Below are 17,204 nucleotides of genomic sequence, written 5' to 3' on the forward strand. Positions count from 1 at the left end.
TATTTCTATGCTTACATAGGAATAATACATAAACGAGGTAAAAGAAAAGAGAAGAAACTAATTGAAAATTAATGAGAAATGCAGAACCAGAACAATTGCTAAAGCAGTCTACTAAAAGCTCAATGAAAAGGCTTATAAATGAACCATAAGCAAGATAAGGCTTATAAAAGGAGTGGAAACAGACAAAATCCAGAATGTCTATTTGAAGGTGGATGTAGAAGTAGTATCCATTGGGTCAGCCTGTTGAGAGAAGAGAAAACTCTTAAGTTTTAGTGGGTCTTCATAGGTGCTGGTCTTATTGTTAAGAGTCACTTTAAATAGGCATGGATGAAAGAGACCATATCGTGCTCCTATCGAACGTAACTGAGGTCTCAATGCTAAGAACTCTTTGCGGCGATCTGCTGTCATGTAGCATAATCCTGAGTGAAGAAAAGTGAGTTCCCTGACCAGGTGATTTTATTCAAGGCTCTAGCTGCGGACAAAATTTTTAATAGGTCAGTGTACTCAAGAAAATATAATATCACTCCCCTTGGTTTTCTCACTGAGGAGGCAGATGCCAAATGTGATGTTGCACCTAATCCATGGGCTCTCTGGATGTTCAGGGTGGTGCTATCCGGAAGCTTGAGAAGTTTGGGAATGAAGGCCTTGAAGAAAGCAATTGGATCTGACCCTTCTGTTCTGTCTGGCAGACCAAAAATGCGAAGATTATTTCTTCTATTTCTGTTTTCCAATTTTTCTATTTGTTTGTGCAACGTTGATATTTGAGAACATAATGAGTCTATTTTGGAAGTAGAAGAGTTCAAAGAGTCAACATGTTGTTTCAGGGTGGTGACACGTTGTTCCACACAGGACCATTTATTAGAAAGTTCTTGGAGTGTAGAAGTAGTTTCCTGGAGTGTAGAAGTGGTTTCCTCAACAAATGGGCGTAAAGCCCTAATTTCCTCTAGCAATAAGTCCATTGTGACTGAAGAAGCTTGCTTGGGTGGAGAGGGAGGATCTTTCTTCAATCGTTTAGTTGAAACTTTAGTGCCGCTAGTAGCTAGAGTAGTCGTCGATGTTGACACACTTTTCGGCAAAAAGTTAGCTGGGTCATCCATATCTAAGCACTGGTAGCGCGAACTAGTTTGCAGTGAAAATCTGCGGGATGAGAATTTGGGTTGAAGGGATCCTTTGAGTTGTCTTCCCATGAAGAGGATAAAGACCACAATGGAAAAGCAATAGTGGTACAGTCACAAGTTATACATCCTGGAAAATGAGCTTCGCAGTATGACAGAAAACAAGCAAGGAGGCTCCTAAAGCATGTAGAACTGGGTACGTTTCTGCAATACTATAACTGTGTAACTATACAGGTAGATACACATCAAAAGTTTGTTAAAAGAGAAGCATGTGGGGTCGGAGCTGCGCTAAGAGGAAACATCCCTAAAAATATACCATAAATAGCATTGAAAAAATAGAGCAATTATGAGAGAAATCATGTATCGCTTGTACAAAGAGTAAGCAACATTTGAGGCATCTGAGGGTAATGATACAGTAAGCAGAAGCTAACACTATATTATGAGAAAGCCAAAATTTAAACAGAAAATCAACCAGCGTATTAGCAAGAGTTTAAGCATAATACATTATAGAATGATAGTTAGTGCAGTCAAACAATTTGTGGCTACTGTGAGAATTATTCAAGAAGGTATCCCTGTGTCAGATTGAGTATTGCTCATTTTGCAGCAGAGGGAGTGCAAAGAAGTACCACATAGGATGTAGTCTCCGTCAGCGGAATGGAAAATTCAGGAACAAAATGGCGAATGAAGGTTTAGGAGAGCTATTGCGTATTAAAGGTATTGTGAGATGATAATTTCCTGTGAGTTGCAGGAATTGCCTTTAAGAAAAGTACCTTCAATGCCCTATAAGGGCTTGTGGAATTTCCGAACGAGGAATATCAGAAGAGACATTGAAGGCGATTTAATTAATTCGGTCTCTCAGTGGCTGTCACAAAATGGCGGCCGGGAGCTCAGCAGAGCCCCGCCGCATCTTTCAGTGTAAAACGGCAGGCAGAAAACAAACCGCGAAGCCTCAAAATAAGCTTATGATGCTCCTGGGCAGTTCATATAGCATATCCTCCAGTTTGGGGTCGGTATGCGAGGAATAAATGTTGCGCCGGTCTGTCTCTGCTCCTGTCTTCTTAAGGGAACTACGGAACCCGCCATCACCATCGGGCGCAAGCCACGCCCCATCATTCACGATCCTTAAAGTCACGAAAACCATAGTGCAGAGATATTCCCTTACCCTCACTGTGGATGGAATAATCTTGCCACTTACCTACCTTTTTTAGCTAAACTACTTCAAGCTGGCATCAATACATTTCAACCTTATCCACCGGAACCTGACTGTTTTACTAATTTCTTGTAGAACTTGTGGTGAGTGCTCTTGGATGCCCCATACTGCAGGGTCACCATTCCTGAACTGGAATAATGTAGATATTGGGAACTAGGCATTAAAGTCAGACTCTTAGCATGCCTGCGCCCACCCCAAACAAGTAAGTGCGGCATCCTGATGCTGTTGCTAGGAGCCCTGGAAGGTCATGTGCACCAGCTGAGAATGTTATGTTTGGAAAGACTTCAGTTGGAGTTTGCTGGATGTACCGTTAAGAGCTTACCTGTGGATGGGATCCTTTCTACCTGAATAAATCCATCTTTATTTCATCTTATTGTCCTGCACTTATTTACATTCGGCGACAGAGGACGGGTTAAGGAAAAGGAAAGGATTTCAACACTCAATTTTTTTTTAATTGGACTTTGGATTTTAGCTGGAGCGTCTTAACTTTAAAGATTTTCAAGGAACTGTCATTTTTACTTATACATTCTACTATGTTGCTGAGCCAATTTAACCAGGAATCGATTTTGAAATACTATCCGGTTAATTGATTGGATCTATTAACTCTTATCAAAGTTAATGACCTTTGGACAGAACAGTATCAAAGTTAATGACCTTTGGACAGAACAGTAGCCTTTTTGCAGCATGAGGGCTTTAATAGGTGTAAACTGCCTTTATTGAGATTAATGCTCGGTTCTCTTGAGCAAGGTGTATGCTACATACTGTTTGTGATTTGGGAATCACCTTTCGTCGGAAAATGGAGTGGCTTTCATGCCTTTTGCTTCGTTAGGGTAAATCCCTGCATGAACCAAGTAAAGAATAAACATTTTGGCACCTACCGATCTCATGTGACACTCGAAGCATTATTTGAAAGTGCCGCGCTGTTTGAGCTCGAAATCGCGGTCCGCGCTGTAACGGACAGAAGGCGACGTCATCAGTTTCCGGGTAGCTCTTTGGAACGCGAGTGACGTGCACCAGCATCGGTTCCTTGGCAGCGTCTTCTGGAAGCGAGTGACGCACATAGACAGCGTGCAAGACCCCGGGAGATTGTGGGTAACGCGACGCTGCGCGTCATCACGCAACGCTGCGCATCATCACGCTGACGTAGGAGCCATATTGGGAGTATTTTCAGAGTTGTATTCATCGCGTGTCCAATCAGTGACACGCACACTGTGAGTCTGCATTTAATTTGACGGTGAATGTGGATTTGGCGTGTTTCGGTGGACAACAGTGACACGCACACTTGGAGAACAAAAGGTTAATTTATCCTATTCTTACTTAGCGTGTTACAGCAGTGAAATGCACACTGATAGGCGAAGTCATCGGTTAATTGAATGACTTTTTAACAGATTTCCAAATTTAAGTAAGGGTGGAAAAGCAACAGTGACACGATAAACTTACTGGGACATTTTGCTAATGTCAGGCAGTGTCCGGGTTGGAAAGTAACCTGTAGCAACCGTAAAAGGAAGGGACATTTTTCACTAGTCTGCAAAGGTAAAACTTATAAGGGAAAGGTCAATGAAATCTACTATGATTTTGATGAGGAAACTGAAAATGTTGATAAAGTTGATTGTGGTCAGGTTTTAGTACAAACCATACACAATCAAGAAAGTGGGAACTGTCCTTCTGATGAGATTCTAGTAGATAGTCAAATAACTAAAATATTATTTGATTCGGGTGCAAAAATCACCATTGTTGCAAAGGAATTTTACCTACAAAAATTGAAAGATAAAACTAAATTATTTTGCCCTGATATCAAACCATTGGCTTATGGGGGTGAACCCATTAAGCTTCTTGGATATTTTATGGGGCTAATCAATTATAAGGAGAGAATGACCACCACTAAAGTTTATGTGTCACAGAAGGGGGACAGTATAATAAGTTGGTTTGCACAAAGAGATCTGGGGGTTATGCTAGACCCAAATTTTTCCCCTTCAATTGTGTTGTTGAAATACTTTATTCGATATATTTATATCATAAAAGTACAAACATTCATTCCAAACCTAAAAACATTTTTAAACTAATACATCCAAGTCAGAAATATAAAAAACAATAAAAAATATAAATAAGGTTTTTTGTTATTTTTTAAAAAGCCAAATAACGGGAATTAAAATACGACAGCAGTAGGGTACATATAGACTTTCTATAGAGGCAAGATCTAGGCTTTGTTTGTATTTATCAGCATAGTACGTGTGAGCCAGGCACTTGATAAATATTTTGCAACCCCACATACAATAAACAGAGATGTTGTGTCAGATGAGAGGATGCGTAGGGCAACCCTATAGTCACTAACTCCCAGCTCCCTACCTACTGGTTTTAACCATCTTGATCTAGCCCTCTTGTATGCTTTACAGGCAAACAAAAAGTGCGGTAGTGATTCAGTCGCACATGAGCAGCTAGGGCAGGTAGAATCTGAAACCCGCGTTCCTTTCCAGCCCTCGGTAAATTTGTTAAGAGGGAGTGTCCCATACCTCATTTTCAGGAAAAGTGACCTATCCTTGGGAATTTGGATGAAATCCAAAAAAGGCTCAAACTTCCTGGTGGGTTTGTGTTCCAGAAATTGAGTAGTTAGGGCTCCCCACTTTGTGCTCTTTAGTTCCTCGGCTTGTACCCACTCCCAATAGATTTTTTTAACAACTTGCTTGGGAGGCGGGGACTGGGAGATCCAATAATCGGCCAATCCCAGCTTCATGACCAGCTGCCTCAATTGATTAAGCCACTGTATCTTATTTGCACTGTTCAAAATAATTAGTTCGTCCAACACCAAAGCGTAATTTGCCAGTTCTGGTGTCCTTCTCAGGTGCACCCAGAACAGCAAAGGGCGAAGGCGAACTATGTCTGCAAACGAGCGTTTGCCCATGTCATGAAAGAGGGGCTTCAGTGGAGACGAGATGGGGAAGGAAACTAAGGGGCATATTCCCAAGCAATAGCGATAATTATCACTATTGCTTGGTTAGAGACAAAAATTTACCGCTGAGCTGCGGCGATTTTTATCACAGATAAACCTTGGTATTACCAAGGTTTATTGCAAATGCGATAAAAATCGGCCACAATGCATGAATATCGCTGAAAAGTCCGCGATATTCATGCATTACCGAGCTAATGCCCTTAGCCATGTTATCCACCTCCCATTGGATAACATGGCTAAGAACTGCTCAGGGCAGGTGTTAGCTTTTGGAGATATTCGAGCTTAGCGCGAATATCTCCAAAAGTTGGTAATAGGAGATAGCGATGTTAGCGACTGTTTCGAGTCGCTAACATCTTGGCACGCTCACTTTGCATGTCATTAGTGATAAATATCACTGACATGCAAAGTGGGGCACAAGATGGTCGCTATCTCCTACTAGCTGTCGCTAACTGGTGTTAGCGACAGCTAGGTAATAGGGAGATAATTTTATCTCCGCTTTCTTGGCTTTTAAAGCCAAAAAAGCGGAGATAAACCCCCTTTAAGTCCCTCAGAAACGTATTCTCGGCTCTGGCCAAATCGACTATATTCTCACTGCCCCATAGTTCAGACCCGTAAACTGCAGAGGCTAACGCCTTTCCTTCATAGACAGCAAGAGTCGGGGCTATAGGCCTGCTGACGGACATCCTCTGGTTCCTCAGAATTACTCCAGATACTCTTTTAAGGTTTAGGAGCATTTTTTGCGACATCGGAGTCCCATTTCATTCTGTTGTTAATCCTGACTCCCAGGTAGTCAAATGCCTCCACCACCTCTAGCGGCGACCCATTGAGAGTAATATGGATTCTCTTTAGTTTTTTAAGTGGGGACAACACCATCAGCTTTGTTTTAGAAGTATTGATGGACAGCCCACGTTCGTCGCAGAACAGGCTAAATCTGTTCAACAGCTTCTGGAGTCCCGAGGGAGTTTTGGACAACAGGAGGGTATCGTCTGCGAAGAGGAGGGTGGGTGTTTTCTCCCCAGCCAGGACCGGGGCATCGGCAGTCTCCTCCCTGAAATGGTCTACCACCCCATTAATAAAGAGGGAGAATAGTGTCGGGCCATCACACAGCCCTGGCGCACCCCTCTGTTCAAAGGTACCCTCCCTGTTAACAGCCCTTGTCTCCCCCATCTGATTCTGGCGTAATTGTCCTGATGAAGTTTAACAATAAACTCCAGGAGGTAACGCGGGAAGCCCATGTCCAGCAGCACCCTCCACAATTTGTTGCGTGGCACCAGATCGAAAGCGCTCTTCAGGTCTATAAAGGCCAGATATAAATTCCCCTTCTTGATGGTCACAGATTTCCAGTATATTGCGCAGAACCTGAAAACCTGGTCCATCGTACCCACATTTTGCCGGAAGCCCGCCTGAAAATGGGTCAGTATGTTCCCGTCTTCCAGCCAGGATCCTATTCTGTTAATAATGACCCTGCCAACTACTTTCTGAATGGAATTGATTAAACTAATCTGCCTGTAGTTGGCAGGGTCCTCCCTGTCGCCTTTCTTGTAGATAGTAATTACTTCAGCGCCCTTCCATGAATCATGGACAGGATGTCCATGAAGGATTAAGTTCATTAGAAGGCCAATGAAGTCAGTCAACAGCTTGGGGTCATATAAAAATAGATCACCCGGCAACCCATCCGGACCTGCTGCTTTGGAAGGGGTTATACTCATAATAGCATCAAATACTTCCTGTGTTGCAAAGGGTTCTACCAATATATTCTTATCTGTAATAAAATCATTTTTTGGCCCCAAAGTTTGCCTGTCTCAGCCTCATCACAATACAATTTTGAAAAATGAGAATGCCATTGCTGCTCAGTTATATGGTTAGAAAGGGACTCTACTCCTCTCCTATCAATTCTATTTATCAGATTCCAGAACAGTGTAGAGTCCTTCGAGCAGGCAGCGATCTTAAGTTGTTGCCAATGCTCTTCCTCCCAGTCCTTCTTTGCCTTTTTAATACAACTTTTATATTCCTTTCTGACCACCCTGATTGCCATTGTATCCATCCTCCTAATGGAATTCGATATAGCCTTTCTCCTTTTCCTGCATTCAGCCGTATACCATGGGGTACCAGTTATAGTTTAATTATTCTTCCTGGGCCCTCTAGTATTGAAAGAACCTTTTGTGTCTGAACATAAAGCTATCTCAACTCTATGTCAAGATTTTAGCAGTAGTTTAAAAGGGAACTTTCCTAAGGTTTTTTCTGAAAAGTTAGGGTGTTTGAAGAATTATTGCCATCACATAAGATTGAAAGAAAATGTGGTGCCTGTTTGTTGCAAAGTACGTAATGTGCCAGTTGCTGTCAGGGACCAAGTAAAAGATGAGCTGGAAAGACTTGTTAAAGAAGGAATCATAGAGGAAGTTGACGGCACTGAATGGGTCACCCCCATTGTCGCAGTGAAGAAATCGGATGGTTCTCTTCGTCTCTGTGTTGATCTGAGAGAATTAAATAAAAGTGTAGTAGTGGACCACTATCCCCTGCCCAAAATTGCAGATATGTTGATGTTTTTGAAGGGTGCTAAAGTTTTTAGCACGGTCGATTTGAGATCTGCTTACCACCAAATCAATCTCGATGAGGAATAAAAAGATTTGACAGCTTTTGTAACTCCGTTTGGCACTTTTTGTTTTGTGAGGCTACCATTTGGTTTGGTGTCAGCCGCCTCTGTTTTCCAAAGGGCTCTGGAAAAGGTTCTTAAGGGTCTAAAAGAAGTCAGAGTATATCAGGATGACATTCTGATCTTTGGGTCTGACGATGAAGAGCATGATGATCGACTTTTAAAGGTTTTAGATTGTTTAAGTGAATCGGGACTGACAGTGAAAATTGAGAAGTGCAAATTTAAGAAAGATTCCATTGATTACCTAGGTCACACAATTTCTAAAGGGGGAATTTTGCCAAAAGAAAGTCTAGTCACTACAATCTCGAAAATGTCTTTCCCAACCAACAAGGAGGAGTTAATGAGCTTTTAGGTATGGCTGAATATTACAACAAATTAATAAAAGGATTTGCTTCACTGTGTGTACACATGAGGTCTTTGCTCAAGAAAGGATGTGAATTTGTTTAGAGTCACAAGTGTGAAGAGGAATTTTGTATTTAAAAAAAAGGTTGAGTTGTGCCCCAAAATTGAATAGTTTTCATCCAGGAGAGAAGTCGATGTTAAACACTGATGCTAGCCTGAAAGGGTTAGGTGCGGTCCTTGTTCAGAAAGTTGGTGGTCATGAAGAAGTAATTTTATTTTTGTCAAGGAGTTTAAAAGGTGCTGAGACACGCTACTCGGTGGTTGAAAGAGAAGCACTGGCTGTGTATTGGTTGGTAAGGAAACTTAAAAATTTGTTATGGAGTAGCACTTTTGAAATAAGGACCGATCACAAGCCACTCTGTGAGATTTTGAAGAAGAAAGGTATTGATGCTATTTCTAGCAGGATCACGAAGTGGGTTGTAGGGTTACAAGACTATAATTTTGAGGTGAAGTATCTCCCTGGAATTGAAAATAAGGTTGCTGACGCTTTATCTCGTCTTGTTCCAAATTATGAGTCTTGCATGAGAAATGATTTTGAAGAGGAGGATGAATTGGTTTGTGCTATAGATGAGTGTGTGATTGACAGAGATAAATGGGTAAAGGCTTTAGGGGAAGATTCAGTTCTTTTGGAAGTTTTAAGGCTCATTAACGCAGGTTAGAAATGTAAACTAATAATGAAATAATATTAATAATGAAAATTTACAAAAATTCTGGCATGTCAAGGATCAGCTTGCTGAACAAGATGATTTACTTATGAGAGGCACAAGATTAGTTCCACCACTACCCGTTGGAGATGAACTCATTTCATTGGCACACATTGGTCACTTAGGGATTTCTAAAACAAAAGAGAGTTTAAGGTTATCTTATTGGTGGCCAGGCATGGATTTGGAGGTTGAGAGGAAGATTAGGGATTGCATGGAGTGTGCATTGAGTGAAATAGTAGCAAAGCCTAAGGTTCAACCAATGGTTATTAGAGATCGCCCGGATGGACCTTTGAAGGAAGTAGGCTTAGACATTTTATGACCAGTATTCTCTTCTGGCTGTGAGTGGTATGTTCTTGTCTTGATAGATTTCTTTTCAAGGTGGCCGGAGCTAGCTATCACTCGTGGTATAGAAACAAAACATGTGATAGCGTTTCTGGAAAAACTATTTGCTAGGAAAGGAATTCCAAATACAATTCTTATGGACAATGGTTGTCAACTTGTCTCTAGGGAAATGGAGACATTTTTGTCCAAACATGGTGTGAGACACAAAAAGTCATCATTGTACCACCCAGAAACCAATGGCATGGTTGAGAGGTTTAACCGGGTACTTAAGGAGACTATTAGGATGGCAAAATCTTCAGGATCTGATTGGAGATGTGAAATCTTTAAAAAGGTTAAGGTTTATAATTTATCTCCACATGCCATTACAAATAAATCACCATTTGAACTTTTCAGGTCGAGGAAAGCAAATACTTTGGTAGCACCTGCTTGGGTTAATGACTTACAGCCTAAGTTAAGCTCTGCCAAAGAAGAGTGTGATTGGAAGCAACGTGCATCTTTGAAAATTGAAAATAGGAAAAGACTTCATGATTTGAGAATTATTTTTTTTAAAACGTATGTGAAAGTGGGAGAAAAGTTATTTCCTCAAGGTGTGCCACCACTTAATGCTCGAAAATCATCAAGAATCTCTCGTACTCCTGCTTATTTAAAAGACTTTTTTTTTTAGGACTTACTTTGTATTATTGGTTGTTTGGTAAGGGGGAGATGTGTGGCATCCTGATGCTGTTGCTAGGAGCCCTGGAATGTCATGTGCACTAGCTGAGAATGTTATGTTTTGAAAGACTTCAGGTGGAGTTTGCTGGATGTTCTGTTAAGAGCTTACCTGTGGATGGGATCCTTTCTACCTGAATAAATCCATCTTTATTTCATCTTATTGTCCTGCACTTCTTTACAGTGGGACTGCACGGTTTTAATTTTTTCAGATCCGTTGTATATTTTAGGAGAGGCAAAAGCCCTAGAAAGTCATATGCACAATGTACCTTGATTGTTTATGTAAATACTCAACAAAGAGTAGTTGCAATAAAACAAAACAACAAATGCTATGTACAAGCACAAATGCTGTTTCTCATATTCAATCCTGCCCCATTGGCTTTGAAATGCTGAGATTAAAGCAATACAAAAGGACTGATTTCTGTATTGAATTCATGTAGGAGCTGAAGAGCGTGACAAGGAGAGCAATGTTCAAGTACTTCTAAGATGCGAAATAGTCCTTCATGCATTCCAATGGAAGTTCTTCCAAGAAGGCGGAATAATATATCAAATAGCCAATGGGCTGGAGATGTGAGGGAAGTCAAAGCTAACTCTGAGTGTGTTTTAAAGAATATGTAACAATACGCCTGGCAGTCAGCTGTGCTGCCAAACCAGACCTAACAAGCAAGTTGGTTGACCCATTCAGGCCAATATGTCCTTTATGACAAGTTGTCACAGGGTAGGTATGTCTTAATGGCTTGCTGGGTTGAAAGTTGTCTTTTTTGAAGAGAAAACTAGATTTAATTTGCCACATCGCTTACCCATCCCACACTTCATGCTTAATGTTCAGATAGAGAAACCCCATAAAATCAACAAAGATTCACTACTACTGATCTAGACTACAACCATGCTTACATCCAACAGAGTTTGCCTGTAAACTGAGATCCCATGATGTGAGAACATTATTGGACAATGTGGTTTTCTCACCAAAGCATTCGTGGAGAAACACCCCCACATTGTGTGCCTAACTCACAAAGGTAAACACAAGGAGATGATGGTCAGAGCGCTTAAACTTTTCAGACCCTCACCCAGTCACAGCTCTGGGTTGAATCCATCATCATTCTTTAGCTCACTTCTCCACCTCAGTTCAGACCCAGCCATATCCAAATCAGTCTGACCCTGTGCCTCATGGGAACAGTCCAGCCTGAACTGCCAAGCCAACTCTTCCCTGAACCGAAACAAGCATCCTGGGAAATCCCTTTGTGAATAGCAAGCAGTCGTAAACCTAACACAAGAGTTTAAGTTTTCCTTTGTGAACCAGGCCTAGAGTATTATGCCTATCAGAACATAGAAATGCAAGCTGTATTGTAATGAAAACTTCAATTCCCATGCAGAACTTGGAACGGGCAATCCTAGATGCACTTGGTAAGTACCACAACATGCAGTATTGGTATTCATTGGGAGCGGCACTATCACATAAAACAGCCTGGGCCCTGGAATAGAGTCATATGTATCCACCAGATATATATAGAAGAGATGCCTAGACTTATGTGCCCTTTGCACCACATTACAGGACGCTTTGAATGCCAGCCTCTGCGCATCGATTTACAGGATTCATGCACCACCGCCCTGCCCAGGATCCAAGGTCTGCTTGGAGAATTTAGATGTCCATTAATGCCTCTGCATGCATGCTCGATGTTATATTGAAAATAGATTTATGTCAAGAAATGCTGCCCGAGCAGAGATTAAACTGTAGCCGCCGCTCCCACAAACGTCCGTCCCTCACTAAATAACGTGACCGAGGCGGCCCAGCTTTCCATACAATTGCGACGCAGAACAAGCAGCAGAGAACGAAAAAAACCACATACAAAGAAGCTCAAATTTAATTAAACTGTACCACAGCTGAGCAAAGAACTGCTTAAAATGTATTTTGTCCTTTAAAGTACCAATAATGCCACCTGTTTTTTTGTAAACCTTGCGGAAACCGTACTCTACCAAAAAGGGAATTATGCAAAATCATGACTGTTTGAAGAGCAAGTAATTAATAATTCAAAATCAATTATGTGGTGCAATTCATGCTAAAAAGGCTGGATCGGCGTGTGGCCTAGTCAGTTGTCGCACACTTGTGTTAGGTTCTTGAGGAAGGTGTATGGAGCCATGAAGTAACTATGTATAGGCATGTGCAACGTTTTTAGTATACAAGGGTGAAATTGCCGGTATTGGCAATTATTGGCCTTTCATTAGCTCGCAGGTTCCTTCTTCCCCTTCACACATACCCCAAGTTTAGTTTTTACCCCACACTTAAACTCATTCATGCAATTTAAAAAGTCCCCAAAGAACAGCATAACCTTTTATTCTACACTATCGTGTCTTAGGGTGGTATCATGATCGTGTGTGCTGGCAGGGGCGGCCTTAGGCATGTGCAGTGCTTAATTTGTAAAAAATAAGAAGTGCAGGTGCTAAAACTTTTGCCAAGGAGGCCACCGCCCCCGTCTTCCACCGGTGAGCCTCACTTTCAAAACTCTCACTGCCTCAGTCTCTATCTTCTAACCTTGATCTGTTGTCTGTCCCCTAAGTCTTTGCTCTAAGAGTCTATCCTCTCACCTCTCTAATTGTTTTCTGTCATCTTTGTCGCACGCTGTATGTCTGATTTTCCCTCTATTCATTTGAACCCTGCCCTTTTTTCTCTTCTATTTTATCTATGCTCTGATCTCTCTCCCCTCGATCTTGGCTCTTTACTTTCACTCTCTAGCAGTGATTAGCTGTGTCTCCAATTTATCATGTGTCTGCTTTTTTTCCTCTGTCCTGTCCTTCACATCCTTTCATTCTATCTTCTCTCTTCGTAATGCTTTCTTTTTCACATCATTGCTGCTTTCTCTTTGTATCTGCTCTGCTCATTTCCTTCTACTTTGCTCCGTTATATCTCTCTCCTCTCTTGCTGTTTCTTCTCCTCTTTACTCTTGTTGTTTCTCATCTCTAACACTGCTGCTGCCTGTGACCCCTGTCGTCAGCCTGTACATGCAATGGAAACAAATTTCCTAGGCATTGCCCTGTCCTATGAGTTCTAGACGAATTGCAGGGAGTCCTAGTTGTTTGCATGGTCAGCCTGTACATGTCCCTTCTATTTTGAACTCTGCATTTTCCTGTTGTGATTCCTAAAGAAACGGAAGATGACGTGTTTTACTTTCTTACCTACACCGAGTGAAAAAACAAAATGTACACCAAATGAAAATGCTTTTATTGCATATATTAATCAGTGTAGTATGACTGGGTTTATTGCGAAACAGGCGGCTGCTTGAGCACAGCAGGTCATGTCACTGCCAGAATGTCCAGGGATGGTGACGGCATCAACATTCACTGCTCAGCTTGCTGGGACCCTGCCTGCTACAGCACAAGCATGGTCCCCAGCAGTAATGCTGCCAAAGCCGGTAAGTATGGCTGTGGTGCCTGCTGTACTCACTCACGCTCAGCAATTACCATGCCGAGGTGCAGCGTACAGATTCTACAGGTGACGCCATGGTGCACAAAAGATGTATTGGGCCACAGCCGCATCGAGCACATTGAGGATAGCAGCAATGCAGGGCTGCCAGATATGCTACTCTGGCTACGCAACAAGTGGAAAGTCCACACTTGCTATAATTTATTGTTCCTCAAGAGCCCTCACTCCCAAGTTCCAAATGCGCTCTTGCAGCTTCCTTGCCTAAACTCCGTCATGAGACAGCCCCCAGCTTCAATTATCCAATGGGAGGTTTAGGATCAGGCAGTGGCAGGGTGCAGCAGACTAGGGGAATAGAATGCAAGCCATAGTTTGTCGATGACTTCTTGGATTTGTGATCAGTGTGATGACATCATCACTAACGTGGTGATACACAATCATGCCTGCCTGGACAGGCGTATGCCGGCCTGCCTACGAACATTTACCAGCCAGTCACCATGCAATGTATGTTATTCTTTTTATTTTGAATTTGAACAATTAATATTGAGACCACCACCTGCAGGTTCAGAAATTGTAGCCCCGGCCCTGTGAAAGAAGTGCAGGTGCTGAGCACCTGAAAGCACCTGCTCAAATTAAGCACTGGCCGCATGTGCAAGCTGTGCACCTGCACAGGGCCGCCAAACCCCAGGGGCCGCCACGCCAATATATATCCTTAATATAATAATCCTCTGAGGATGGATACATATTTGCGTGGCGGTCCCTGGCAGGGATTTGGCGGCATCCGGCTCTGTTCCACTTCCAAACACCCTGCCCCCCTCTTCCGGAAACCCGCCCGGACCCCCTCTTCCGGGGCCCCCTACGTACGCTCCCTGCCCAGGGCCGCCATGAGCCTAGAGCCGCCCCTGGTGCTGGTAGAGAGCAGGGCTGTGGGCACTATTTTGATTTCAAGTAATGCATTTGCTGAGGACAGCATGGATTGGAAGCAGGGAGCCGAGTGCCAGCTTCCGAGTTGTGCTGTCAGCAGCTCATGTATTACCATGGAAAATGTACTATTTAAATATATATGCTTTAAAGCGTGCAATGTCTTAACAACAGGCAGGCTGCTCTGAACCTGTGCGCCCTTGCATGATACATGCGCAGACCCAACTATAAAAACATATATATTCAACCATGAAGACCAGCATTTTGGATGCAAGCGCCTACACATTCGCAAGTGACTTAACACTTGCAAAGTAAAGAAATGCCGAAGTGCACTTACATTCAAAATGGTGAAAAGGAGTTGTATTTAGTAGTAAAAAGGGCAAAGTATTAATTTTAATGCAAAAGCCCAAAGGCGTATAACCTTTGGGTCAATTGCACCCATAACTAGTCTACTGACAGCAATATGCTGGAAACGAAGTTTAAGAAGGCGCTGGCAATGCCCATTGCTCTGACCTATCTATGTAAGCAAGCTTTTTTCCTTTTAGATTCTAGGGGGCAGATTTACAAGCCCTTGTGATATTTTTACAACACTGTTGCATCACTTCTGTGATGCAGCAGCATCGTAAACCATGTGCCACTATGCGACAGATTTACAACATGACGCATCTAGTGAGATGCGTCACGTTGTAAAGCCCTGTGCTACATTATGCCTGCGTCAGGTATAATGTATGCAGAGTGGGCGTTCCGTCGCCAGGAAGCCCCGTAACAGTAACACTGTGAAATCTACAAGATTTCACTGAGTCACTTTTAGGTGCCCGCTGCGTCAAAACCTTACGCCTGCTTGTAGCAGGCGTAAGGGGTGGCACTGAGCAGTGCTGGAGTTGCAGCGTGCTTGCAGCACAACTCCAGCACTGCGTCACCTATACGCTGACAGATGCGTCGCGCATCTGTCTCTCCTTGCGCCACGGTCTGCCGCATTGCAAATGCGGCGCATCCATGATGGCGCAAGGGGTTTCTAACGTCACGCAACATAACTGGCTCATGCCTCCTGATCTACAGGGATGCGCCAGTTATGGTAAATCTGCCCCTACGTGTTTTTGGGAAACGTGCAAAATGGAAACAAGGCGCAAACATATTAATTAATAAAATACAAAATACTTACATTTTAATATAAAATCTGAACATAAGGGAGTTTCTCAGTAGAACAGCAGAGCATCCGGACAACTTAAGTGCACTCCTTTTCAGGAACCTTTGTACATGTGGTCAAGAAAAAAAGACCATCACTATCAGTGATGAGGTGAACAGACCTGTGAACTCCCGTGCATGATGAGGCTAGAGAAGCAAGTGTGAATGACAGTTGAACTCACCAATGGATAGGGCTGATCGAAAACCTCCATATGAACGTGAATGCAGCGAATGCTGTTTTAAAACCAGGCATAATAATGGATTGCACAGCAGGCTCTGCACAGCAATTTTCCACAAAAGAGCAACAGGCTTTTTGAACAACCGCGAGACATTTCTTGCAATGACAGCGACAAACTTTACAATTAATGCAAGAAACGCTTTCACTTGTCCTGATCATTTGGCCCAATACATCATGAGAGATTTGTTGAAATCTGCTTACCGCGTTTTTCTCTCACACTCGCAGGCTAACAATAAATCAAGCGCCGCTGAATGTCAGATCGTATCTGCCTCTGACTTAAACTCTGGTAACACGGCAGGCGCAGTCGCCATTAGTCCCAGAGTGCTTGCTGTACGGTTTAGGGTAATACACCCAATATTCACAACATTCCCAAATTAATTTGTTGACTTTTGATTCTATTCATTTCATTCCAGAGGGTAATGGGGCTTGGAATTAGGAATTTCCCTAATTATTTCAGTAACCATTTGGTGAGCTACCTAAATTAAGAACCATAGACTGAATGCCATGTTCTAGTACTGCAGCTGTCTTTTTCTATCTTTACTGAAAATGACAGTAATGCATTTTATTTATAGCGCTTTATAACACACGTTTGCCTTGTCTAAGCACTGGAAATCACAAATGCAATGATTACTCAACTTAATAGTGCTAGTTTCCAAATGAATGTCGTGCAATTGACGGTCCTCAAAAGAAAGATGAAGCTATTACCCTACCGATCCCATGGAGGTTGGTGCAAGTATGTAAATCTCTGCACCACCTTGCTGGCTAGCTAGAATTTAAAAATCTTTCCAGGACAGATTCAATAGATCCAGTTTTCAATGATCTTTCAATTACCTTTTTCTAATTAGAAGTAGACCAAATGCATATTCTTTAAGAGGAAAGTAAACAGGGCGGATATATCAAGGGCTTTTAAATGGGAAGGGATCCTTACACCCTTTGTCCTTTTAATCTGCTGGGCCTTACAACATATGGAGGAATCACACTGTGAAGCCATAGCACTGCACCTCTGAAAGGCGCGTGTCACAAAAGTGGGAAAAAGGTGCAGAATTGGCCGTTGTCATCTTGTAAATTTCCTGTTTGTTCTTTCATTTGTCATGTTTCTCTGTTTGTGGTTTTAAAACCTGCAGCGCAAAAACGTAATTAATGGGGAAAACTAAAGTTATTCACCACTACTAGTACCCCTTCTTCCTTAGCCTCCCTAACCACTATGGTTGTTCTCAAGGCAAGAGTGGACACTGTGAACCAAGACATTTCTGAGCTTTTTCATTGGTCTAGCAACAAAAAGGGAAATAGATGTACTTGATAAGTATTCCTGTAGAAGTAGGAGGCTTATATGTTCCATCAGTCACACAGTGGATATCATTTTC

Source organism: Lissotriton helveticus, chromosome 3_1 (assembly GCF_964261635.1).
Source record: "Lissotriton helveticus chromosome 3_1, aLisHel1.1, whole genome shotgun sequence".
NCBI classification, from domain to species: Eukaryota; Metazoa; Chordata; class Amphibia; order Caudata; family Salamandridae; genus Lissotriton; species Lissotriton helveticus.